Genomic DNA, 17159 nt, shown 5'->3' with positions numbered 1-17159 from the left:
TCGTGTCACCTAGGCGACTAATTAAATTAGCTGCCACACTTCAAAGTCGTTCTCTCGTCGCGCAGAACAATATTCTCTGGTCTGCGTTCGGTAAAAGTTTCAAGTTGACGGTGACAAATGCCCAGCACGGTCTGAACACAAAAGGCCGTCGTTGCTAATCAAGCGGCAAAGAGCAAAGACGAGAACATTTTCTAGCCTTGTGGCCGCGCAACTGCAAAAGTTACCTGCAGGCCACACAGCAATAAATGCAAAAGTTTGTTTTTCTTGAGCGTTGTTTCATCGCGTTTCCATGTTTTTATCACAAGCATAGCTCAATAATGTAGGTCAACGTTGGTTCTGCCCTAGGGTTTTGCAATTTATTTTTAGTTTTAATCAATATTCATTAGAAAAAAATGGGTTGAAATTAAAAACTGATAAAAATTTTGATTGAAATATCTCAAGTATAACTTAATTCATTATTCATATTTTATCATTATTTTTAATTTTTATAGATATAATTGATTTCTTTTAAATTTATAAGCACAGAGCCCACAGAGCAAATTAATGATCAAAATCAATTTTATTCTTTATAATATCATAATTATATTTTCTCCTTGATATGTTCTTGTTTATTATTGTTAAATATAAAACAAAATTATAGTTGCGCAGAGTGTAATTAAATGTCTTTTATTATTATTATTACTCATTTGAAATTTTGAACAATTTATTATTATTAAATTGTTATTAAAATAATTTTATTATTATTATCAATACTATTGTTAGTGTTACTGTTATTACTATATTATTGTTCTTTATTTGTCAAATTGTTTCATATCACATTGTTTACATTCAATTTTTGAAAACAATCTGTTCAAATTTTATGTTTCTCTGTGTAATGATTAATTATAAAATTAACTTCATAATAATCAATAATTCACACTACTAACATGTTATTCACCATTTTACAATTTTATAAATCAAGTTAATATTGAACATAATTTCTAAAACGTACTGCATTTGGATAATATAACGAATTGGAAAAATTAATTTGACCTACAAATTTAAAAAATACCACGCGATTTTAGGCGAAATGAGCCAAAAAAAGTAAAACTAAAGAAAACAGAATTGGTGATCAAATTGATCTGCGAGTCCGATAATAGCAGATCCTCCACAGATTTCAAAGAGGCCACCTCTCTGTTTTTATTTTACAAAAAATTAAATCTTCTCAATTAAAAATTGTAAATGGAAATTTCTATTTTAATTTATTCTTCTTCAATTTCTCTGGAAAAATCAATGAAGCCAACAACGCTTGAGCATGGTCGTGCGTTTTTTGATGGAGTGCGGGACGAGCCGCTGGGGTTCTGCCTCAAAACACACACAATGCATAGGCGCCGGGGCGAGCGCGCAGAATCCCCCGAAGGATGCGGCGCGTGGCGGCACAGCATCCGTCGGCACAAGGAAGCTGCACTCTGTGCTTTGGTGCCGTCGCCGTTGCTGCTCGCCTCTTTTCTCCGTGTGTGTTTGACCCTCTCGAGGAGCAAGAAGACCTAACGAAAAACAAACAACCTCTGACAGGAGGTTGGTGTGCGTCCAGCGGTTCGGCGTCTCGATCCCCTCTCGGTGAGTTCCAGCGCGAAATTTTGGCCTAACCTGATTACAAGTAGTGTGGGTACTTCAAAGTTGTAATCGAGTTTTACGCACATTGTCGTACTTGCACGTGACCTCGCCTAAGTGCCAAGAAGACATTCTGGGCAAACAACCCGCCCAGTTCAGTTTCTTCACTTGTTGCAAATTAGCAATTTCAAAGGTCGTGTGCAAAAAAACTTTCTTTCCTCAAAAGAATTCTCAAACGTTGTCAAAAAAAGTGTAAAGAAGTTTTATCAAAATAATTTTACCTTTTTTTTCTTATATAGCTGAAAATTAAACACATAAAAACTAGTTTGGTCCCCATCAGCCTCTTAAAATCGTTTGAATTATTGTTTCAAGTCAATTACTTCTTAATTTAAAGAGGATGGTACCACCTTAGGGCAGCAATATCCTCCACAGAAACTGATAGTTTAGGCCATAAGGATCATTTTGATAACCAGAAAATTGGGGGTCACCCCATAAATTTTTGAGAAAAACGCGTTTGAATTTAACATGGTTCGCTTATGGACAATTTTTATGAAAATCATTCAATCCCATTTAAAGTAAACGAAACTAACTTTGGCAAAGGTGTGTGACCCACCAGCATGTTCCTTGATAACCCTGCTACAGATTTGGCACCAGAAATTTGGGGGTCACCCCATAAATTTTTGAGAAAAGTTTAATTGAATGTTAAAAAACGTGGTTTTTTGCATTTTTCTCGTTTCGGAGAAAATCAATCCAATTTTAGAGCGCTTAGAATTTATTGATTTCTATAATCAAATAACATGATAGTTCATACTTTGGTTCCTACAATTCTCCAGTAATGAAATTTTTTCATATTTTTCAAAATCCAATATGGCCGCCGGAGAAACATAAGGGTTTATTAAAACTGCTGCCAAATTAATTTGGCTGAAGATTTTTTAATTTCCTTGAAAGGAAGTTGGAGTTAATGAACCAAGGTATCTTTTCTCAATGGTCAGCAAGTTTCTAGGTCAAAGGTCATTGACCCTGGCCAAAGGTCAAAATATAAAGTTTTATGCCCCTTGAAAATAGGCAACCGGACAAAAAATCCAAGATAGCCATTAGATGCGCCGTGTCATTTTGCATCCGAATACAAATTTTCAAAATGTTTGAACAAGCCGTTTAGAAAATATTATTGAGTTATAAACAGGGTCCGAACGACTGAAAATATTCCGTTCGGATGAGTTAAAAATTAGAAAATGATACTTTTTTCGTCATATTTGAAACAAATTGAGTATGTTTTATTGTATTCCATTAAAATTTGAAGGATTTGAAAAACATTTTGCAGAAGGTTTCATCTACTTTAAAGGTGGCCAAACTTTATCAAATAATTAATCTGTTAGAATTATAAATATTACTGAAATTAATGATATTTGATTAAAATCTATAGAAATCAAATTTTAGATCACCAAAGAAGGATTGAAAAGAACATTTTATTTTTATTAAAAAATTATTTTTGCGCTCCATTACTTTTATATTTATGGAATTTAATATCTGAATTGATTTTCTCTTATAAAATTAATAAAAAACTGATACTTTGAAAATTTAATACTTTTTACTTCACAAAACAATTTATTATTCAATATACGTGAAGCTTTGCAGTTTTTTTTTCTTATAATAAAGCAAATTACGCTTGAAAGATTTTCCAACCTTTTCATTCTCCATTATTAATTACACCGCGATTCCCCACTGACTTCCACAGTTTCTATCCCAGCTGGAATTAGGTATAAAAACGTGTCATTTTTTTTCATATTAAGTCGTAATTTTGAGCCGGAGGGAAATGGTGTGTTTCTGTGTTTGCCAGTAAGCGCGGCGCCGACGTTCACAATAATTTCGCGGAGGTGCCGCTTAAAAATAATCCTCTTTGCCTCTCTCTCGGTAGAAAGAAAAGTGCGAGAGCAAAACTCGAAGCCGCTTTTGTGAATGTGTGATGACCTGCTTTGCTCGCCATGTGCATCTCAGACACAATTGTGTGCTCAAGAACAAACAGAGCTCGTCGCTCCCCGAGACACCAGCTGTGTGTGAAATGCAAATATCGTATTATTTCGCTCCGAAACAGCGTTTTAATTACAATTCTGCTTTTTCGCCGACATTCCTGCTTTTGTTCTTCGCCAAATATTGCTGCAAAAACGGCAAAACACGCACAAATTGAAATGAAACAATGGAACTGAATAAAATTACTAAACTTGTTCTCTGTTGAATTTTAATTTCGCATTTTAATATTTACTCAGTAAACAGGGAATTATTTTGAAGGAAAATTCAACATTTATTTCAATCTGAAATTAATTTTCATTGGTTAAACTTGGTTACAAAGATGCAACAAGATTTTATTTCTTGACGATATTTACAAGAAAGATTTAAAATTTATTTTCACACAGATTCCACATCAGTTTAGTTTGAGATTGATCGGATTGATCTTTCTCGGTTGAGAAAGAACAAAATTATTTAAAAAAAATTCTCTACGTGGGGATGTCATTTGTTATTCATCGCCACTTTCGTGCTGGACGCTTCCTTTATTGCTCATCCTGCTGCGATTCTATGGTTTTGGTTGCTCTTTTGTTCAATTTCTTCTGCAAACCCTCTCGTTCCCTTTCCTTCTGCTTAATTCACAAGGCAAGTGATTTTTTCTCCCTTCTCTGCCTCAACCCCAAAGCATGCTTGGATTTTTCTTTCCTTAATTCCTGGCTTTCTTTATATTGAATTTTTAGTAAAATTAATTTTTACTACTCGTAAATTTATTAAAGTTACTCTCACGATTAAAACTATTTGAGCGAAATTTACAGCAAGAATTCCAAAAGTTTCCAAAAACTTTTGAAATGCACAAACTTTTGAAAATCTTCCTTAATTAATTCTTCCAAAATGATAATATGCCTCACAAGCAAGAAAATTATTTTGCAACGAGACGCAAAATACTGCCAAAGCATCCCACAAAATTTGAATATTGCCACGGTACGCTGAACTCTTGCATAAATTAAAGCAGCAAATTAATATATCTCAATTAGGAAATTGTAGAAAATCAGCCAAACGGAATAATGAAAACAATAAGAAATTTAGAAATTGTTTGAGAGAAATTTGAAATGAAAAAAAAAGGAGTTCGCCCCTTCTCTCGGCGCCACTCAACTCGAAGGCCATTAATTATGCATGAAATTGCAGGCTACGTTGCCATTTTGGCCGCGGCCTGATTGGAGCGATAAATTCGGTCTCAATGGGCACTCAACGGAGCAGGCCTTTGATGTCTACTCGAGGCAAAAATTAATTCCCAGAACCTTGGGAAAGGGATTTGAGGAAAAATCCACTTTCGTCTAGACCTAATTGCGTCTCGCGGCGCAAATGGATCGCTCATTATTTGAAAGGCTCGTTTAATGTAAGCCTGGGATTATCAAAGTGCAACCGGATCCCCTTGGTTAATTGCGAATTTCGAAACTGCACAGGGTGTGGCGCGGATCCGTTTTCTTCTTCTTCACCACACAAATGGCCTCGTTAAACGTATAAAAGTCTTGACTTTTGTTAGCCGATGATAAATGGTGGTGCGAAATCCATTTTTTTTCCTGCCGCTGCATCTTTGTCAACTTGGAGAGCGCATCGCTTCCTCGATTACGCTTGATTGATGTAGCAAAGACAAATTTGAAGGAGGAAAAATAATTTCCTTGACTTTCAGTGAAATTTATAGCGGATTTTTTAGATTAAAACAAATATTTGGTTGTTGAAATATTTATGTGTAATAAATTAATTAGTCATATTCGTTTCACAGAGCAAGTTAAATTCAGTCCTGACGTTCACCGAATAACAGTAGGAAATGGAGTAAATTTAAAATATTTTGTGTTAAATATTAATAAATAATTAGATAAACAATTTTAATATAACGATTTGCAATTTAAGTTAATAAATTAATATAATAATTGTTTATTTATCCAAATTATTAAATTTTTTTACATTAAACTGTAGAAAAGGCATTTTTGGACAAAACGTTACCACTGTAACAAGAATCTTTGCGAAAACTATAAATAAAATGTTAATTCTATTAATATTTACTTTTTTAATAATATTTTTTAATTTGAAATATTAAAAAAGAAAGTATTCTACATAGAAAGTTTTTCATTTCTAATAAAAACTGCTGCAATAACTTTGATAGTTTATTTTTCAAACTCTCCTGCACGGCTTTTGATTATTTATAACCGCGTCTAGCCTCATATATTTATCCCTGTGGCTATTTTTCTTTCACGTTGACAATCTGTGCTTTGTGCTTTTGCCATGATTGTCAGTGCAACAATAAGCTAGGAAAAAACTGGAGCTTTTTTATTGAGCAACGAAATGAGCAAAACGATATTAATTTGTAATTTCCCAGAAAGGCTAAGGAAACAGGCGCACAAATAAAATAAAAATAAATATTTATTATATATGAAAATACTTTCCCAAAAGACAATTTTTTACGTTCCAGTTACAATTTAGTGTCGCTGCGATAAATTTGTTTCCTCGAAGGGTTCAATAAATTTCGTCAAGCGGAAAAAGTGGGAGCATTCGTGGAAAGAAAACAAAAATAAGTTGATAACAGTTTTCTGCACTGCCAGGCAAACTATATAATAATTTCTCAAATTCCATTTTCCGGTTAAAGCAGATGTTGCGGATTCGATTCCCCAGCACTTTGTATTACACAACGTCCGTGCCCACACATCAGGTGCGCCTCTTAATTGGAAAAGTTTATAAATGCAATCAGACCGGAGCTCTCAATTTGCTATCGAGCTGTGAATTTGAATTCCTGTGACAGGTCGCAAATATGGGGCTTTGGCCGTTAAAAAGCAAAGACGGATTTCATCTCAACCCTTTGAAGTGTGGGTTGGGATTAATATTGTGTGTATTAACTTTGCCCCTGCTAAGAGGCTGATTGAATCTCACCTCGCTGCACACAATATTTTCATTGAAAAAAGTCTTGGCTGAAATACCGACGCACAGAGGGCGCTGATTCAATTTTGCTCGACTCTCCCCAGGCAAAATTAAATTCTATTTTGAGAGAGCATCTCACTATGGGGTTCATCTCTGCTTGTGTATAAAAGAAAATTTCAATCAAAATACTCGAGATATTTTATTGCTTTATTCAGCGTTATTCTATATTTAATACATTAAAAATCAAGGTAGGAAAATTCATAATCAAACTCAAGCAACTTCATTATTATTATTTTTTATTAATCGTCCTTTTAAAGTCTCTTAACAGCTCAGAAAATAAATTAAGGCAGTCTTTGCTTTTTATCATTTCGGTTTTTATTTTGGTTTTTTAATTAAAATAAGTTTATAAAACACGCAGAAATGAAGAGAGGAAATATGTATTATTCTAAATTTGCTGCCAAAATAATTTTTATTTCATATAAAAGGTTCGTTATTTAAATTTTTAGCTTTTGCCCGTGGCATTTCTTTCTAAGAATGGAATGATCAAAGCAGTTATATTTGATTTTTTCCCCACGCAAAATGAACTTCGCGTGAGCACATCATTAATATACAATATAATTGGCATGTAAATTCTAAAATACTTCTAAATTGCGTCGTATTTTTGATCAAAAACGTGCCGTCGTCACCAGGCCTCCAGACATATAACGCACCCACACTTGTGCGTGTTTCACAAATTCCTGGAAAAATTCCGTCGAATGATTGAGTTTATTTTTCAAAGAGATTTCCTGAATATATTTCGAATTGAACAACGTGAAAAGCGTGTGACTGCTGCTGGCTTTTGATTTGTTATAATTGGCAAAACGTCCAAACCAGCAAAAACTCTTCTATACACTTTCATCTCGGCTATTTTTTTTCGCGATTGAATATAAAAATGATTTAGTGCGCGGTCGTCGCGGGCCATTCGAGCATCTCTCGGCGCAGCCACTTCTGGCAATAAATAAAATTGCGACTTGGTGTGTTTATCGTTTTATTATCTCGCTCACACACACGATACAAAGAGAGCCGACTCTGTGAGAAAGTATGGCGAGGTTTGTTGTTGCCTTTGACACTGATTCGGAAGAAAGCTCGACTTTTGTCAGCTTTATCCTGCGAGCTAGGGTGAGTGATGAATGACTTTAGCGATCGCTCACTTGGCAGGTCCCTTGCCATTCTTTCCTTCCGCTCATTAGGCGTGAAAAGGAACAAGAAATACGAACCAAAAGTTATGAAATTTAACGAGATTCACAACTTGCTAGACAACTTTTTTTAAAATTTTTTTTGTCGTTTTCAAGATCTTAATATGGAACTTTTTGCACTGGCGGCCCGTGTGAGAATCTCAATTGAGGTCTTCTCAAAAAATAGAACAATTTTTTCATTAATTTAAACCATTTATACTTTTCAAAATTATTCCCATATATGGGTTCAATTTAAATTTTTATCAATTCAATTTGTATCAATTCTGGTCTTGCCAATTTTGAGAAAAAAATTATTCCAGACAATTGTCATCAGAAACAATGATAAATTTAAAAAATCCAGGATTTAAATTTTTCATACAACGTCTCCTTGAAGTTTAAATCTAATGTAGAAAAATTTAAATTACAGTCAAAATTAAACCTTTTTTGCCAAGAATCAGATTAAATCCTCTCATTTACAAATCCTAAATTTCTCTTACGAGGCGAATCAGTGTTCTTGATTATTTTTAAGAAAATTTTTAGCTAAAAATTTCCTTTATTTTCAAGCAAAATGTTTCCAATATCGAATTGAATGTACACAATGTGAGAAAATAATGGACTATCCGATATATTTAGGACCGTCGAATGGTATAGAAATCAATACTTATATTTATTATATTACGCACAGGAAAGCAGTAAACAAAAGCTTACTTCCGTTTGGCAACACATTATTTCTCTCTCAATTTGGCACTGCCACAGGGAAATGGTGTTTTCTTGGGTCCTGAAATCTGAGGCGCCTCCTCAGAAACGTAAGCTAGGGGCGAGCTCAATTTATTGGATCATAAAACGGAAACACACAACAAGACCAGAAGTCTGTTGCCGCAATGCTTATGACAACAGTTATCATATAATTAGTAGCAAATTTATTGCTCGGAAACTGCGGAATGCAATCATTGGGGAAAAAAGCAATAATGAAAAATTCTCATTAATATTGAAAAATCCAAGCGAGCATAATTATTATTCGGCGCGTTCTCTTCTCTTCTCTTCTCTCGTCGCATATAATTAAGGCAAAGAGAGGGCGGAGGTGATTACACGGGCGGCGTGAATGCTTTTTGCTCGGCGGCGGCAAGAGTGGATCGCGCGCGTGATTTATATTAACGAACTGCGAGCGAGGGCACAATGCGCGGAGGACGTGTCGCGCCACCCATCCATCATTCCTTCTTTGCCCTCGCGAATTTCCTGGCCTAATGAGCACATTGTTGCGCGCAAACGACTCTTTGCCTAGTTTATATGACTAGGTGATTTGCGCCCGCCACATTCAATGAAATCGAGACACGCGACTCATCAGCACAACTTGCCAAGACTTTTTTTATTATTGCAACGCACTTAATTATCATTCATTCTTCTCGGTGGCATCCTCTACTCGGAATTCATAGGTCGGTCCTTAAATTTCACTTCAAGTTCATGAGAAAAGTTCCCAATTTTAGAATCTAGTTAAAAGTTTTTTCCATTCAAAAATTCCTTTGATACGAATTAAAATTTTAAGCATGTTCGATTGAATTTTTTGTATTTTTTTTATTTATTATTATTTTGTGGTAATTTTTCTATTCTTGCACAAATATGAGACCAACGAAAATCGTTAGGAAATTTAATAAGCTCTCAAACCTGACCAAGGTTGTTTAAATTAGACAAATTTTGGTGCTAAAGTTTCAGATTGATTGAAGAAAGGTAAATTTGTTGTAATTTTTTGTAGCTTCAGGAAAACATTTTAGAGAAAAATGTTTCAAACAAAACTTATAGAACATTTAATTTTGTACACTTTTTGTATTTAAGATTTTCTTCCAAATCCAAAGCGACAAAAGTTAAAAATGCAGAAAGGATGATAAATTAGGGGTGAAAATCAAACATCAAAATCACATGAGCTGTTGCCCTTATATAGGGTGAATCTTGCCAATTTATAGACGTTTCCTCTCAACCGCTCCATTTTGAGAAACATTAAGAGGAAAAAATCACATTAAAAATTAAGTTGGAGAAATATTTATACATAGTGATTTCTATGTCAATTCAATGCAAAGCTAAAACAGATAATGAAATGTAAATAACTAACTTAAATTATTATTATTCATAAGCATAAAAAAAATTAAATGTTTTGTATACAATCTAGAAAATTCTACATTGTCAAAATCACACTTCGTAGAAAATCATTTCTCAAACGTTATTCAAAGTTTGCAATTGTCATAATAATTCCTATTTAAATTCTCATTCAGTAACAGCTGAATTTCCAAGTACTAAGTATCTCATTTCCTGTTTATCGTGAATTCGTTCGGAAAGTGGGTCAGTTAAAGTTGACAAAAGCTGTCGTTACACAAGTTTATTAACAACACAGGCTGATGAAACGGCAATATTTGCTGAGGTGCAAAGCAAACGCGTTCATCAACCGCATTATCAGTTGCAAATCTCGCGGAATAACACTTTTTTGAATAATAACCGTGCTCGCTGTTTTATAACTTTGAACAAGCGTCGATATATAAATTTCCCTAGCCCGCGGCTTATGTATGTTAACAACTCAACAGCATCATTTATATATATAATTTCCACATCAAATAACGTGCTGATAAAAGAGATTAATTCAGCTCCGACTTTTGCCAATCCGAAAATTTATCCCTTTCCCGTTTCCGTCAAACAACGAGTGAAATTTACGTTATTAGCGCAGAATAAATTTTGATTCTCTCAGTTTTCCCATTTCTGGCGGTCCTTTGGCTCCTGATTCTGCCACATTATTTTACTGGTGAGTTTATAATTTAGACACGTCATTTGCAGGTTCTCTCTCTGCTTTGTAAGTTGATATTTTGTGTGCGGCCGACAAATTCAACATGCGTCGCCTCCGCTCTCGTTTCTGAAAGTGGAAAGGGTCTGTGTCGGATTTGGGGACGCTGAAAGCCAAGAATAACATTTTCGGCGTGAAAAATAACAAGGTGGATTTTTTGAAAGCGTCTTTCACGCAACGCCAGGTGCTGAAGTTAATTGGTTTTCACTTTATAATTTTCATGCAAAAACACGCGATCAAATTATTTCACAGCGCTGAAAGTTTTTCCCCATTTCAATGCAAGTGTCGGTTTTGAGAAGCTTGATTGAATTAGTCCGGGAAACAAAAGATCACAAATTAAATTTTTTATAAATTTCCCAAAATTCTATTTTTGAAAGCTTAAAAATTTGATATGGTATTTTTCCTATCAGAGCTGAGGCGAATTTTCTGTTACCAAAATGATTATCTAAACATGCTCTTGCAAACAATGTTCACAGTTGAAAAAAAGTTGCTTTACCTAAAGGGTTCCTGGAAAACAACGTTTTGAGATATTCCTAACCCCACATCAATTGAGCGCATTGTGTCGAATTTGCTATCAAATTCAAATCTTCCATAGTGTGATCATGAAAATCTAGTCAAGAAAGCGATAGAATTGAAATGCAAATATCTTTTTGAGCTAATGATGTTAAAATTGAAGTTAAGAGTATAGAAATCTGTAAAACTGGTAAACTCTTGGGAGTACAAATTAATGATACACTTAACTGGAATGATCACTGTGATAAGGTTGTCAATAAAATGAGAGGAGTCTCTCATGTGTTCACTAGACTGAAATACAAGGTGTCAGATAACATTCTAAAATTGATCTATTTTTCACACGTTCAGAGTCATATAATGTATGGGATTGTAATTTGGGGGGGGGGGGTTCTAGTCATTTAATCAAAGTATTTAGAGCACAGAAAAGAGCGTTGAGAGCCATGGCGGGCATTCCCTACTGGCGATCTAATGAAGCGTTGGATACTTGTAAACCATTATTTGTCAAATATAATATAATGACCGTGCCATCGTTGTATATACTCGAATGTATAAAATTCTTAGTGCAAAACCGAAACCTATTTCAGAAATATAGTGATACTGTAGATACGAGGAGAGTGACTAGACATAATCAGACTAATCTTTGCTATAATGATTTGGTTGTGAAAGAAGTTAAGCTCAAGAAATCTGTAGAAAACCCAGAAATCATGATCCCCAGAATATTTAATGCATTACCGATATCTTTAAAAGTCCTCGAAAATGACGAGGTTCTTGTAAAAATGGTGAAAGCTTTTGTGTTAGAGCACAAATTCTATGACTTGAACGAATTTTATCGTTTAAATAATGCCATGTACACTGACTTATTTTAAAAAGCTGTTATTTACTATGTATGTTATGTGGTATATAATGCTTAACAAAATAAAGAAATCTTGAATCTTGAATATTGAAACTGAGTAAAGTATTTCATTGAAAATTAATAAAAAACATTTTAGTACAAAAAACTATCCATATAAAGCGTTCTTAGCTAAAATTTAAAAGCTATTCAATTGTTGACGTAACATTACACGTGCATTTGCATTTGATCATAATTCAATTGTACCGAATCGATTTAATTATATCATTCGAAATGTGGCTGAAGTTGAAAAATATTTCTACATTTGACCTGATGTCGAAATATATTTCTACATTTGACTTGAGCGATAATTCGGTGCGATTTGTGAAATTGAATTATGATCAAATGCATATTATGCACGTTTATTGTGAAGTCGACAATTGAATATCTTTGAAATTTCAACTTACAACGCTTAAAACGGTTTTCGCCGAATAGCAATATTAATTGAAAGAAACCTTTTTAGCATTAAATATGAAAGAAAACTCCTTCTTTGAACTTATCCTTGCACCACTTTGTGTTGTAATTTAAGTAAAACCCAGTGGAATTAAATTTGTTTTTCAATCTTGTTTTGTTGCTTCTGGTGTGTTGAATAAAAACGCCTTTGTACACAGTGTTGTGGGAAAATCAAATCAGAATCGGAGGAATTGCAAGTGGCAGAATGTCAAAAATCACATTATATCTGCGTCTGTGCATGTGTTGGCCCGAGAGACCTTTCTGGCAGTCTCAGTCCAATCCGGTCCTTTATTTGATTACCCGCCGGCGGCGGCGGCGGCACGACTTGCGTAATGCGCCCGAATTTATACATTCATCGCCTTCCTTTCGCAACTTCTTCTCGTTTTAATAATTTGAATGCGCCAAAGAATAATATAGGGAGGTCGTTTCGCAAAAATGGAAAATTCGGGCAGGAATTTTTACTTACTAATTATTTTCACAGGGAGCGAATAATTACAATTAAAACGAAATAAACGAGGAGGTGCTTGTGTCACGAGTTTAATTGCAAATTAGTTTCGCGCTCGTGCTCGGCGTCGGGATCAGCGTGACTCTCTTTACCTTTTTTTTTTTCAAGATTAACTCAACCAAATTAGTTTAGTGTGGAAATTTAAAAACTCGTATGCAAATTTTTAACGCGGATTCTACTTTCAGCTAAATAGGATTTCGTCACCACTTTGCATAGAAATTAGATCAAGCCGAGGAAACAATTCCAAAGTAGGATTCGCCATGAATATTGAGAGTCAGATTGAATAAATGTTTCGCATTTCCATAAATTAAAAGCAAAAATAAATAAACAAAATTCAAATTTAATATAAATTTTTAATTCAATAAATATTAGTTTTAAGTTATATGTGAAATTTATTGAAAGGTTTCATTACCATTTTTAATCTCTGCAATTTTTTTACAAATATTTGGCTCATTTTCATTTTACAACATAAAACCAACAATATGACCTGAAAAAAATCAGTTTTTTCACATCAATTTTCATTGGCTGTTTTACCAAATCAAAATATATATCCGTTTTTTGCTGCGCTAGTGAAAAATCACACATTTATTTTTATTTCGATTATAACCGTTCGTGTGCTGCATGCGTGTTTACTCGAATGTAGATCGATTTTGCCTAAAAGTACACTTTTCTGCCCAAAGACAGTGTAATCACCAATTACACTAAACCAAACAAAACACTGTGGTTAGTTAACAAAAAGAATAACATCTGCCAGCAGTAAAAAAAAATGTTATGAAATTCACAATTTTTCTAGTTAGGAGATATTCTATTTTCATGTTGTGCAGTTAAAAATTTATAAACGATTAAAGATTATTGAAAATTGAAACAGTTTGATGGAAATTTTCATTAAAAAAAAAAAAAAAAAATGCGTTCATTATAACTGTTTCCAATAAATTTTTTTTTCAATTGTTTTTTTACACAATTCTATTGAAAACAGCGGATTTGCTTAGTTATAGTCAAAAACATAAAAAATGCATGGTGTAAAAATTTTAATTGAAATTTGAATGATTTGAAATAAGAGCCTTCATAACAATTTCAATCTTTGCAAAGCCAGAATGACTGTTGAAGCAAATTAAAACAAACTTTTCCACCAGTCTACAAGAATTACTCGTGTTCCAATTATCAGAAATCGATGGAGCTTCGATGGAAATAGAGGACTTTTTTAATCTTGCGGCGGCGTCGGGCTCATTACGCGATAATTGCCATCAAGCTCAGCCGGCTAATTCGCGCCCACGCATCTCTCTCTCGGGCGGGCCGTAAACTGCGCCCTGCATATTCATGCATCTCATTGTTTTACGCGCACCGGGGCAATTTGGCGACCAAGAGACACCGCCATTTACTTTCCGTACCTTTTAGCGAGCAAAAGCTTTCCGCTATTATCATACCTGCCTGCAGCCTTTTCCACTTTTCTCGGCCGAGGATATTTTTTAAAACCGCCGAATCGTTTTCATATATTTCAACTCATCACTTATTTCGTTTGAAGTTTACCTCCGCCTTTTTACATAAAAGAAGAATAAAGTCCTTCCTTCTTAATGGGCAAGTTTCGTTTGAATTGTGTATGCCCGCAAAAAGAAGTTGTTCGCCTCTGGTGTTTGCCCAAGCGAGTTGAACTTGTAAAAATGTTGTTAGACGCGCGGTGGAAAAAGTTTTTTTTTTTAGAAATGAAAAGCTCCGGCGTTTGAAGGCTCGCTATGTTTTCTGCCCAAAGTTTTTTTGCGACGGTAAAACTTTGGCGTCTTTTGAAATAAATCCATTTGATTACCATGTAGACTGAGAGTTCAAAATTAATTGAATCCTTTAATCTTTCCTTCACTTAAAATTACACATCTGAAAAAAAATGAAAAATATTATAAAAAATTTTAAGGTTTAGCAAAATGTTAAATAATAGTTTTATTTGAAGTGAACGAAATATAATTCTTTTAAAAAATTTTGTTTTTAAATTCGTAATTTCATTCTTCTTAAAAGTTCCTATTTTCCAGTATTAACTTTAAATTTATCCTTTTCCTGACGAGATTATTTTCCCTTTCCTTCTTGCTGGGGGAGAAAGATGGACGCCCTTCATTAAATTTTGAGCTGTCATCTGAAAAAAGCAACGAGTGCCACATTTCACTTGCTGGCGAAGCGGCCATTAGGCGAGTCCGGCCAATTTGACGTGAGGCGTTGCGAAGACGTGCCGAGATAAACAATGAACGAGAAGAACTCATCAGAATCGGAGCAAGGGCGAATTAGCTCGCGATTTATCTCCCAAATCTAATTTATGTGACCAAGGACGGCGCTCGGCGTGACTAAAAGCCAGAGTTTCTTATTCACTCTGTCTCCGAAATGGCTTCAAGCGAGACCTGCTGACGTTAGACACACTTCTTGTAAAAAAAAATGAAAACTATTGTTTTGAAATATCGCGAAATTTCAATCAAGTATATCAAATTTTTACTTTTGTTAGTAAAATTATTTTATCAAAATTCTTAAACTCGCTCTTATTTTGCAGAGATATTGAAATAAAAGTCTAATTGAAAATAAAAAATGCATAAAATATTTTTGAAAGCTGTCTCAAAGCGGATTTTGTTTTTAATTTTTAAAAATGAGGTCAGATTGAAAAATCCATAATTTTGAAAGGCGCCGCTTTCTTTCAGTTTTAGACCTTCTGCGGCGCGATGATTTGCTAGGCGTGATTTTTTGTTTATTTTTAAAAAAGGGCTTTAATTTCGTAGTCGAGAATTTTGCAAAGCGCCGCTTTCTTCTCAGTTTTCGTTGTTAATTATTAATTAACAAGGTATGTGTTTATAATAAATAAAAATAATATTTATTTTCATTCTACATAAAATTACTTTTTTACCTGAGTATAATGAGTTCAAGATACCTATCAATATGAAATTTTAGTTTGTCTAGGCAAAGAGATTCTAACAGACGTTACAAAAATTGTTATCTCCCAATTAAGTTTTTGTACTTGTTTAAACGAAATTAATAGATTTCTCAACTTCAACTGTAGATCTCAAGTTTTAAGTTTTAAACGGAAAGACCAGTTTCATCCAAACATAAATTCTGATCTACTTTGATTTTATTATTATTATTTTTTTTTTAATTTTTTTATTTATTCTCCAATCGATTCAGTCATGAGTCTTGAATACAGCAAAAAAACTATACATAAAAAGTACAGAAAAAGCTGAAAATACAAATAATTCAGATTTCTAAATTAAAGTTAAAATTTCTTGAAGTTTTAATTAGTTTTTTTCCCCGCTCAGTTATTGTTTTGAAAGCAGCTAAAAGTTGTTCAAAACAAAACCTAACAATTTTCAGTAAAAATTCTGCTTTAAAACAAACAGTTGCTTACTTGTTTTTCATGTTTCATGGAAAATTTTCACGCCTCAAAAATAAAAGCAGAAATGAATTCAGCATGATATTAAGCGACAAAATTGTATTTGATTGAGGCCCTATTTAATTGAAGAGCTGAAAACAAATTTACAAAATATCCTCTGCTCGGAAAAAAGCACAGAAGCTGCCCAGAGGCGTGCGTTGTAATTGTGTAAAATTATAAAAAAAAAAATGCCTCTGCTTTTTCACCACGTTGAGCGCAAATCGAGGTTTGCCCGGGCAAAAGACGTACCATTAAAACATTATCCTGCGAAAAACTGACTCACCTGCTGCTGGTCGTTTAATTATCCGCTCGCTGCTGCATTTTATCCACATTAGCCGCGGCGAATTTTTCGCTCGCTGCCTTGATACTCTCATTCATAACCTGCCAGCACCGCTCTAAATTACTCACCCCGGCTGCAAACATGGTTTACTTTCAACCCGCTCGGGACATTATGTTTAAAAGCGGGCTGCGGAAAGAGCAGGAAATGAGCGCGGCCTTGGGCTGAAAATTAAGTGAGGGAGGCTTCTGTGTTTGTTGCAATGCGCCCCCTAGGCCGAATGAAACCGTAATTGCTGCCTTAATAGTCTTAAAAAATTACAGTACCGGAGCATGCAGAGCCAGAAATAGTATTTTTTATTAAAAATGATAAATATTTGAGCTTAAAAATAATTTTTGCTTGGTCAAATTAATGTAATTGTGTCATTTAAAATTCAAAATCGAGTTGTAAATAATACTGATAGCTTTTTACAGAAAATTAATAGTTTTTAAATTTTATTCATTTTGTTTCACTTGTGAAAGAAATTGTTACTGTGAAAATGGAAGTAATTCATAATTTATGGCGAATCTTTGTTTTTTACGTTTTT

General features: G+C 34.1%; 1 protein-coding gene across 1 annotated transcript in view; it reads left to right on the top strand.

The window, feature by feature from the left end:
* Window positions 1–1513: 1513 nt before the first annotated feature.
* LOC132195673 (probable metabotropic glutamate receptor mgl-1) overlaps window positions 1514–17159 on the top strand; it is a 131342-nt gene continuing 115696 nt past the window's right edge. Inside the window, exon 1 of the mRNA XM_059617833.1 lies at window positions 1514–1599. The gene's annotated coding sequence lies outside the window, so the exon portion shown is untranslated. The remainder of the gene's footprint in view (window positions 1600–17159) is intronic.

This window comes from Neocloeon triangulifer, unplaced genomic scaffold (genome assembly GCF_031216515.1).
Source record: "Neocloeon triangulifer isolate White Clay Creek 2 clone unplaced genomic scaffold, ASM3121651v1 ptg000010l, whole genome shotgun sequence".
NCBI classification, from domain to species: domain Eukaryota; kingdom Metazoa; phylum Arthropoda; class Insecta; order Ephemeroptera; family Baetidae; genus Neocloeon; species Neocloeon triangulifer.
The sequence above is the reverse complement of the archived record's forward strand: the minus strand, read 5'-3'. Positions and strand labels throughout refer to the sequence as shown.